Source organism: Patella vulgata, chromosome 3, assembly GCF_932274485.2.
Source record: "Patella vulgata chromosome 3, xgPatVulg1.2, whole genome shotgun sequence".
NCBI lineage: Eukaryota > Metazoa > Mollusca > Gastropoda > Patellidae > Patella > Patella vulgata.
In genome coordinates, this window is record NC_065881.2 from 63945526 (window position 1) to 63956371 (window position 10846).

Here is a 10846-nt window from a genome sequence, read left to right on the forward strand (position 1 = left end):
ATAGGGGTCGTTAGTAGTGGGAGGAAACCGGAGAAAACCCAGGAGGTGTGACAGGCGACCCTACTTCTTGTCATGTACATCTGGGAAATCGAGAGAGTGAGAGAAATGGGGTTTAATGTCCACTGGTCACAAACTAGGTCATTTCAGGACTAACATATGGTTCAATTTTATTCCCATAATTTGTTTGCGCGTAGGGGTCTTTAGCAGTGGGAGGAAACCGGCGGGCCCGGAGAAAACCCATGAAGTTGGACTGGCGACCCACTCCTGTCACGTACAACCGGAGAATCGAAACCACACCAGTTGACTCAATGACAGATTTTATGATACAGTGCGCATGCTAACCCTGGGGAATCGAAACCACACCAGTTGACTCAAAGACAGACCTTATGATACAGCGCGCACCTGCTAACCATTTTTCGACCATCCATCCCCCCACCCACTCCAATTAATTTTGATCAAAAAACACAGAAAAAGATGAGAATATAGTACATTTATTTATTCAACACGTTTTTACTGTATGACAATATGATTGGGCCCTATCTCCTAGAAAACAGGATATGGTACACTTATAGCACTTTATAATTTATATGGATGATAAAAAAAAAATAAATGAAAAACCCAACATGAATAGGTGGATTTTTTATGTTGAACAGAATGAAAACTAGTTTAAAAGAGCTAAATGGCTAATATTTGGGACCTAGAAATTGACACAAATGGGTTGCAATGCATATAATGTAATATGAATGTATATAAACTGATTTACATTCAGTCGTTTCTGTTTTTTCTGTAATTTCTAATCAGCTATGTTCGGTGAAATACGCGAGAAGTTTCAACCGAATGGCAATCTGTAGTGTCAGGTTATTCCAGTCTACACTCGTATCTCCAGATAAGAATATAGCGTCACCATTTGAAATGACTTGTGGAATATGTTTGGCCTCGTTCTTCGAGTCCTTTGTTACAAATGGTGGTGAAATGAATTAGTAAAATATTTATTTTGTCTTAAATATTAGATTTATCTGTTAAAAGGTATATAGTAATTATTTTCCTGTAGTGTTTGTCAAAGGAGAAGGCATATTTATCATGTTTTCCAACTCAATTAATAACATCTCTGAATTCTAGATAAAAAAAAATGATAATTAAATTTGGGTGATTGTAGAAATAATTGATAGACATCATCTATTTATTATAAATAAACATGCAATGTATCAATAACTATTAAACATACATTATGCAAGAGCTAAATCTGTCTATTGCAGGTCTTTCTTTAGGCCTGAAATGTTATCTAAATTATTAATTAGACATTAATTAACCTATCCAGACCATAATCATCTCTAGATGGCATCGCTTGCCAGCGATCTTTAGCGGATTGGTAGCCGATTTACTGCATAACGTTTCTTCACGATTTAATGATTAAATGGATAATCGAGACTATGCTGTTTATCGTACTGACTTTAGTAATGATGACCAAGGCTAGGCGGAAATTCAATCGCTTTGTTCTCGGTTCATAGTGGATCAATTTGAATGAAATTTTCAGCAAATTGCCTTTACATTATCTAGTTTTTAACTATTATAGTGAGAACTGCCAACTCGTTATCGAATCTCCCATAATGTATCTTTAAAAGATACTATGAAAATTCAAAATGTTTATTTGCACAAATCTATGTTATGACAAGTTTAGAATATGCAAAAAACTTTGTTATTTTGATATTAATCATATACCTTTCAACTGACACAATCATAATACAAGAAAAAATTAATACATGCTTGAAAATAAAGTGTTAAATGCAATTTACCACAACTTGCACAAACCTTTATTACATACTTTTCTAAATTCCTCAAGGTTTCAATAATTTCTTTCTTTTTTTTTTCAGAATCTAAATTACTGTTATTCAACACATAAAACTAATTCTGATGGGGACACAGTCTACTTCTTCAATTCCCGAAAAAAGAAAATTCAGGATAATATGCTCAAATTTAATTTCAATTGTTTAGGGAGGTTCTGAGGTTTTGAGTCATCCATATAAATGTTCTTACACTATATTAGGCTTTGAAATACACTCTTGTCTAATTTTTGAAAAATGTTACAATTTACATGAATACATTTCAATGAAAATGTTTTTATGATATCTCAATTTATATTTACAAATAACTAATTTTTCTGCAGAAGATTAAACCATAAATTCAGTAAAACTGATTCATGATCATATCCCTTACTTTCATTTTTATTCTAATTACTGTCACTATCTTCACTGTCACTATCTCCTTCTTTAACATTAACAGAGAATTTATATTCCTGATCACATCCCATGTACGCGTCACTCATAAAATATATCGTGTAATTATAATGTCCTGGTGATGGTGCCACAAAATCCAGCTTAACCTTGGCCTTTTGCTGTAATGTCAACCGTTTGATAGATAATAATGAGTTACTTTTAGTATCACCAATAACAACCCACCAACCCTCTTCTCGATTCTGAAAGAAAATCAAATAGATGTTAACAGAATTGTAAACAATATTTACATGAACTGAAATTTGACAGAGGCAGTTAGAGAGAGTAACAAATTGTCATTTTGGGACAAACATACTAATTCACCAACAAAAAGTGCTTTTTATGAGAGGAAAAACTACATGATTAAGCTGATGGTCCCATTCCATTAATGGATTACAATCGCACTTGCATAACTGTCAAAACTGTTGGAGTGCAAAATAGTGATTCAAAAGTCAACAACAGAGCAGGTCTGTCTCCTGTAAAATTAAATCCAGATTTGTAAAACTGAAATCTTGGTGATCAAGGTACATAAGCCCTAAAGATCATTTGGCAACCTGCCCATAAAAATGGGAGTACAACACAGTACTACTCGGATCCTGGCAGTTATCATAAGTTTGACAATTTTAATAACCATTCAGTAGGTCCCTTTATCAATTATACTTTTAAATGAATAATGTTTTAGTTATTCTAACAAAAAGAGAAATGCAATAAACCAACCTGTGGAAAGAATGGAGCTATAACTGGTCCGGTTACTTCATCTTCTCTTTCTAATGTCACAGATACATTAACTCCAGAACCACTGTAATAGACATATAACCATGTATAATAATAACAACAATTCGCAAAAAAAAGACCCAAATGATAGCAGGAACTTTTTTTAATCATATAAAAAAAGACAAATGATAACAAGAACTGTTTTTCATCATGTAAATGTCAAAATTTTAAAGTTAAATGTAGATGTGGAGACAAACCTTCGGATTTGATCTTTATCTTGTATTTCATATGTTAATTCTATGTTAGGATATCTGTTAGAAAATCTAGCTACATCTGCCATCTGGGATTCACTAAGTTGTAATAAAGCATTTCTTTCATCATCTTCCATTTCCATAACATCAAATATTGTCTCATTACCCTAAAAATAGCAAAATAATAATTACACAAATAATTGTAAAATAAGATCTAATTTTTTATTCTTATCCCTAACAGATTGAAAATTAATAAGGGGTGATGACTCTGACAGAAATTGTTGAAGTCAATAAGATTCTTTGTCTCAAGGTCATAAACACATCATCTAAATTTAAAGTCAATTATGGACGGGTGGATGAGGGTGGTGACAATATATGACCATGGACATAAACACATTATATAAATTTAAACTAAGTCAATTATGGACGTGTGGATGAGGGTGGTGACAATATATGACCACATTTCAGTGTGAGCTTATAAAAATAAATGAATATGGTAAATGATTATTTCAAATGTGCAAAAGACTCAGATAAAGGACAATCAGAGTTTAGAGTTTAATGCAGAGAGGTCTTGACCTTTGTGAGGTACAATTATGTGATCAAATCCACTATCACCATGTTAACAGAACACTCATACCCACACACCCCAATGACAATAAACAAATACTATAAATTGATATCTTACCTTGTCTTTACATCTTTTGATGATGTCATTAGTAAAGTGTGGTAATTGTTTAAGATATGAATCTTTTCCCCACATAGCCTGTGTACACATCTGTGCCAACTCCATAGCAGCTAAAGCTGGACTTAACCAACCATTACTACTTAATACATCTACACATGCCTGGATTAACCTTACAGCCTACAGTAAGAAAATAACATTTGTTTTACAAATATTTCCCAGTATTTGAACATAGAAGCTACTAGCATTTTGTATCTGGCTTATAAACACTTTAAATCAAGACCAAACAATTTTCATTTTAGATCTAATGGACCTTGATAATCTATCTTGTGAAAATGTAAAAATAGTGCTTTGCTTTTTAAATATGTTTTTTTACGGCCCAAGAAGAAGGAAACAAAATTTTAATAGTTCTTGCTAAAGAAAAAATTTTTAAATGAATGTGATCAAAGAGAGACTGATATTGCCAACCGAGTTATGTTTACTATTTATTTAAAATTCCATATCAAACCGAGTCATGTTTACCATTTATTTAAAATTCCATATCAAACCTCAGGCCTCAAGATCATTTTTGTAACCAATCTAAATGGCTTCCTACCTTTCCGAGAATTTCTTCTGTATCTGACTGTAATTCAGCTGATAGATGCATTCTTGATAAATGAGCCTGTAGTAAGAGATTTGTCTTGATGTGGGGATCGTTAAATTTTGGATTGGTTAGTTTATTTGGTAATCTGGATGACAGCTGGAAAGACAACAACATTTATAAAATTTTGTGAAATATATATATTATTTTTTCAATCCATGACAGATGAGAATCCATATGGGATGTGTGAAATTAGATTTCTGACTTGCAAGGTCCTGAATCTCATACTTTAGTTCTTTCAACTACAGAGAATATTCTCTTTGTTCATTCAATTTTGCCATGATTTATTCTGGTTAAAAATTTCATGTCAACCTTCCATAATGAAATAACTCCTGCAAATTTTACTTCACTTGTATGTAATGGAATCAGGAAATGGGGGGTAGGGGGTAAGTTGTCCCACAGAAAGTCATACAATAACAACCATTTTTAATCTGAAAAAGTCCTGTAATAAATGTATGAGCATTAACCATGACTTCACTCACAACATACCACTAACTATGGATCAATAAAACATCTACCTGTTTAAGAATAGAACTTTCTCCATGTCGGATGGGAATATTTTCATACTCAGCAGCATTGGCAATAATTTCCAATAATCCTTTTATTTTCGTTTTATTATTTAATGACATACTGAATAACTCTGTAAAAAGAAACAAGATAAATGTAAATAAAATATGGAAATTTTCTTTTTCTGAAATTTAATCACAAGAAATTATTTATTCAATAACAAAAAACTAATTATTCAATCCGAAAATTCATTGACATAAACTAATTTACTGCCATCTTTGATCATCTAGGTGATATAATTGGATTAAAGGGGCAAAAAACATTCAATTTCATTTGAAATGAAATGAAATGGAGTTAAACGTCCTACTGTTCTGCTCGAAATGGGCTAATGAAGTCGGGAATACGCCATACAGTGTGCTATGAGGGACATTTTGTCCGGACAGCGGCACTACGGCCTACTCTTATATCGAATTCCAACTGTCAAGGGATCGTTTACGTGCACGCCAATGTGTACACCGGACCTTGGTTTTTCGTACCATCTGAACGACTAGACAGCTGTCCTTGTCAGGCCCTTTGTCCTGCACCACTGACAAGGGGGAACCACATCGAAAAAATCTGAATGAACTTTCTTGGCCAATGCAGGGATCGAACACCAGATCTCCAGGCTAGCAAGCCAGAATTTCATTTGATCAATTTATTTCAGCTCAATATATAGTTTCAAGACAAACACATTTATAGAACCAGCGGCTGCCAGGCAATATACGCCCACATTTTGCAAGAGATAGATAGAGAACAAGCTAAAAAAAATATGTGATTTTTCGTCCAATCAAAGGCCATAATTCAGGAAGTTACGATCCGATATGCGCACATATCAAAAGGAACCAAGATCTTTGGGTTATAAAGATATATTTCAAGTGTCAGCAAAATCGGATCAAAATTGTGATATACCATATATTTACACTATTTTGTCCGGCAGTTTTGGTCCCATTTTCACAAAAATTGAACCCAGCCATCATTTGGGTGTAACAGTGATATATTCAGATTTTTTTCTCATTCGGATAAAAATTGTGACCTCTAGAGGGACCACAAGCTAAAAACAGAATTTTCGGTACAATCAAGGGCCATAATTCAGGAAGTTACGATCCGATATGCATAAATATTGAAAGGAACTAAGATCTTGGGATTATAAACAAGCGACTAAGTTTCATCAAAATCAGATGAAAATTGTGACCTCCATAATCCATGAAGTTTCGATCTGATACATGCCAATATCGAAAGGAACTGAGATCTTTTGGAGATAAACCTATATTTCAAGTTTCGTCAAAATCGGATAAGAATTGTGACCTGTAGAGTCATGTGGGCGTATAGAAAAACTTAAAGAGCTATTTTTACGAGTATGTCAACACTGCGAAAATATGGCAGAAGTACATGGTCAAAATGCCACAGCCTTTAAATTAGTATTCAGTTTGAACCTTGCATCGCTACTGAACTTTATTTAGTATGTAACTGATTAAGAAAATGTGGTACATTTGTACTCACCAATAGTTGTGTAGTTGATATAATAGTAAGCAGCAATCATTCCCAGATTTAATGGTGCAACATCCATATCATCTTCTACACTTATACACTAAAAATATAAACAAATAATAATTTCACTAAAAATATAAACAAATAATAATGCCATTAAATATATAAATCAATAATAATTTCACTATAAAAATATAAACCTATAATAATTTCACTATAAATATAAACCAATAATAATTTCACTATAAATATAAACAATAATAATTTCACTAGAAATATAAACAAATAATAACACCACTAAAAATATAAACAAATAATAATTTTACGAGAAATATAAACAAATAATAACTCCACGAAAAATATAAACCTATAATAATTTTACATTACAATTTCTAGTTTTATCTTATTCTAAGTAATCATTTAATATTATAATAATTTATATTTATATCAGGTATGTTCATCGTTATAACTTTAATAAATAAGAATAATATTAGATGACTGTTTATCAATTTGATGATATGGCCAACACTTATCTTATCAATTTCTCAAATGAAAAGTTTGAGGGCCCTGATCACAAATGGGTTAAGATTATGTGTGCATGACTTCACTAAAAAGCAGTTTATGAGAAGAAGTCGCAAAACACTAATTGTTTATGCCAGCCCATCTACAAACAGAAGTGCCAAAAAAACCTGTTTTTGGTCCTCCACCTGTGGCAAGTTATTATTAATAATTTGCTCAGCTCCACAATAATTTCTAGTTGTATTTTATTGAACACAACAGAGTTGAAGCAATACTGCAACGAAGAATCATACCTTAGATTGTTCGAGATCATTGATGGTATTTTCCACCAGTTCTGACAGATGATCTGATAAATGTCTGTGAGACACACCTATTAAAAATACAAAACATTAATCTATACACATAAACTACTTTATACACATTTCTATATACAGGTAAATAATTTTGTACATGTAAACCATTTCTATATACAGGTAAATAATTTTGTACATGTAAACCATCTATATACAGGTAAACATTTTTGTACATGTAAACCATTTCTTAATAAATCTACATCTAAATATAATACAAAAGTATATGAAAGATTCTGCTATGGCTGGTTAGTTTTACTAAAGAATTGTTTGGTATTCTGACTGGAAGCTTACAGAGTTTCAAAGAAATTAAATATTAAGTATATTTACAAGCAACCAGATTTAATGTGAACATGTTTATATACTTTACCTTGAAGATTATAATAATTAGGATTTTGTGTCATTCTACGATACAGGAATGTCCATGTTAAATAATCCACAGCATCTTGTTTATTTTCTATTGTTTTTGTGACAACCTCAGCACTGAAGTGATCATGTAAACAATGATCAAGATGACTCTGTAAATAAATATTGAATTTTAAAATATTATTCATGGCTATCTGATCAAAACCCAGATCCTATTTCCTTTAGAATTATTATAGATGAAATATCGGTCATTACTACAGTAGGACATGGATGAATTGATAAATCAACTGCACTGTTTGATGTGGGGAGTTCACTAATGAAAAGGTCAATTTTAGTCGAGCTTTGTGCAAGGTGTGCAAATTACTGGTACAGCAATTCTTTAAACATACATTATGCAAGAGCTAAATCTGCCTATTGCAGGTCTTTCATTAGGTCTGAAATGTTATCTAAATTATTAATTAGACATTAATTAACTTATCCAGACCATAATCAACTCTCAATTTCATCGCTAGCCTGCAATGTTTATTGGATTAGGTTCCGATTTCCTGTTCGACTTCCATTCATGATTTAATCATGAAATGGATAATCAAGACTATGTTTTTCATCCTACCGACTTTAGTAATGATTGATTTGAAATTTTCAGCAAATTCCCTTTACATTATCTAGTTTTTAACTATTATAGTGAGAATTGCCAGATCTTTAACTTATCTCCCATAATGTATCTTTAACAAGCCAACAGTGAGGCTGATGTCCCCCGCCAAAATACCAAAATAAATAGATGACACATTAATTTATCGCACATTTATTTTTTTTAAAGTATCAAGCAATCAAACTGATTATCAACTATACACTTAAGTTTCATCACTCTCTATCAAAGTTATCTTGTCCTAAAGCATCAACCAACAAGGCATTGACCTAATCAACACATACACCAAGTTTGAACATTCTAGCTCAATTAGGAAGAGAGTTATCGTGCCCCAAAGTATCAACCAATCAAATTGCTTATCTCTGCTTACCCTAAGCGGAAAATGCTCATCTAATCAAATTGCTTATCTCTGCTTACCCTAAGCGGAAAATGCTCATCTTCGAACTCCATCAAGGCATTGACCTAATCAACACATACACCAAGTTTGAACATTCTAGCTTAATTAGGAAGAGAGTTATCGTGCCCCAAAGTATCAACCAATCAAATTGCTTATCTCTGCTTACCCTAAGCGGAAAATGCTCATCTTCGAACTCCATCAAGGCATTGACCTAATAAACACATACACCAAGTTTGAACATTCTAGCTCAATTAAAAGTTATCGTGTCCCAAAGCATCAACCAATCAAATTGCTTATCTCTGCTTACCCTAAGCGGAAAATGCTCATCTTCGAACTCCATCAAGGCATTAACCTAATCAACACATATACCAAGTTTGAACATTCTAGCCCAATTAGGAAGAGAGTTATCGTGTCCCAAAGCATCAACCAATCAAATTGCTTATCTCTGCTTACCCTAAGCGGAAAATGCTCATCTTCGAACTCCATCAAGGCATTGACCTAATAAACACATACACCAAGTTTGAACATTCTAGCTCAATTAAAAGTTATCGTGTCCCAAAGCATCAACCAATCAAATTGCTTATCTCTGCTTACCCTAAGTGGAAAATGCTCATCTTCGAACTCCATCAAGGCATTAACCTAATCAACACATATACCAAGTTTGAACATTCTAGCCCAATTAGGAAGAGAGTTATCGTGTCCCAAAGCATCAACCAATCAAATTGCTTATCTCTGCTTACCCTAAGCGGAAAATGCTCATCTTCGAACTCCATCAAGGCATTGACCTAATAAACACATACACCAAGTTTGAACATTCTAGCTCAATTAGGAAGAGAGTTATTGTGTCCCAAAAAGTGTGACGGACAGACAGACGGACGGACGGACAGACGGACAGACAGACAGACAGACGGACGAACCCATTTTAATAGTCCCCTGCTTTCTTCGAAAGGCGGGGGACAAAAAATGTAATTGACTGCCAGAAGTATCAAACAGATGGAAAGGGTCACAAAAGAACAATACAATATTTGTAGATGTTCAAAATGAATGTTGTTCTTACCTCTATTGGCAGTGGTTCATAGAGAAACTTCTTGAAGAATTCTTTCTTAGAGCTCTGACACAATATAACAGCTTTAGCTGGAATTTAAAACATATAAATGTTTGAAAAAGCTTCACGTAATGTCTATTGATACAAACATTAAAGGACAATGACAAAATGAATTTAAGAGTTAGAAAGAATATAATAGTGTCTCACCATCTTTATCTTGTAGTGGTCTATTAGCTTTACCTATCATCTGTAGTACATCTGTTACAGGATAATCTTCATATCTAAATAAATGAAATGAAATGAAATGGGGTTCAACGTCCTACTGTTCTGCTCCAATGCTGGGCTAATGAAGACGGGCATACGCCATACAGTGTGCTATGAGGGAAATTTTGCCCGGGCAGCGGCACTATCGCATTCCAATGTATACACGGGACCTTGGTTTTTCATCTCATACGAAGGACTAGAAAGCTGTCCTTGTCAGGCAATCTGTCCTGCATCACTGACAAGGGGGAACCATGCCGGAAAAACTGGATGAACTTTCTCGGCCAATGCAGGGATCGAACCCCCGACCTCCAGGATAGCGAGCCAGCATCTTACCCACTTAGCCACGTGATCCCTGCATATCTAAATAAATAAATATCAATATAAACCCTAATAATTTGGTTTTAGTTATTTTTTTTACATTTTAAACACAGAACACTAGACAAAACTGCAAAAGTTGGGTGTGGCTCTTACCCTGGGTGTTGGACATGGACCAATATAAATAGGTACAACCCTATGATGGATCATACTGAATTGGATCCAAATATGTTAATAATTGCAACCTGTAGATTATTTACAGACAAAATATTAACAAAAAGTGGGTGTGGCACTGCCCAAGGGGGCGGACCATGTACCAAAATCAATTGTTAAAGTATACAAGTTCCAAAATA